We start from the raw sequence: 1,153 nt of genomic DNA on the forward strand, positions 1-1,153 counted from the left end.
GGTCAACCTGTTGCTGTTGCAGGCAACCGTCCGGCGGTGTGCGAAATTCCGCAACGCCCCGGAATCAATCAAGATTTTAAAGGGATGATCATATCCCCGTACACGTCGGAGTACAACAAGCTGCATATCGCTGTCTTTCGGGATTCGAGAGTGCGAAGACTCTCAGGGGCTAAGTCCCCGTGGTACGCGCCTCCCGCGTATCACTCACAAAGACTTAGTTCTTCCCAAGTAGGGCGCCCACCACGTATTGGTCTCCGGCGTTCCTCTAGCCCCGGGGTATTGGCTTCTGCCAACGACTCTTGAGGGTAAACCCGCCTGCGATGTCCTTCCACGGGGCAGTCTCGCTTGAAGTGGCCCATCCTACCACAGCCGAAACAGCGAAGGTCGTGTTGTTCGGCGGCATCGAGTTCCATGGGAACTGGTGCGCTGGGATTTGATTCTGCGATGAACTCCCTGGCCACGCCGAGGCCGACGTACGCGCCTGGCGGCGGCTGTACTCTTCTTGAAGGGTCACTTGAATCGCCTCTTCGAGGATGCTTTACTGTACCCGGAACTGCTGAGTGCGCGCCGGACCCACTTGAAGGCCGTCCATGAACACTGCCACCTTGATGTGTTCATTCAGTGGGTTGCCCACTAGGGATGCCGTAAGCTCTCGCATCTCTTGGATGTACTCGTGTAGCTCACGCTTTCCTTGTTTGCATGCGATGAAGCGCGAGTGCTGACGATACTCGTAGTCCGCCGGGAGGAGCGCGGCCCGAAGCTGCTCACACAGCTGAGCCCAGAATGTGAAACATCCAGGCAAAGTCGTCTCCTGCGTGTACGCCCAACTCTTGGCACGATCGCTAAGGTTGGGGAGCGCGAAAGCAACGCGAAGTTGCTCGGTCGAGATCAGAGCCGCGTCCATCGCGAGCTCTACATCTCGAACCCAGAAGTGAAGGTTATTGCCCTTCTTCCCTTCGTATGGTGTCACCTTTGGCTACAATGACTTCGGGTGGGGCGGCTTGCCTTCAGCCGCCGACGTCTGCAGGTTTCCCTGCACGTGCGCGATGAGCCCTTGCTCATACGTATCAAACGCATTTACACGTTCGACCTGCTCAGCCGGTGTTGACGCCACCAGACTTTGCAAGGCCTGCATCCCGAAGATGCCCGCCAT

The sequence above is a fragment of the Phytophthora parasitica genome (genome assembly GCF_000247585.1).
Source record: "Phytophthora parasitica INRA-310 unplaced genomic scaffold supercont2.3, whole genome shotgun sequence".
NCBI lineage: Eukaryota > Oomycota > Peronosporomycetes > Peronosporales > Peronosporaceae > Phytophthora > Phytophthora nicotianae.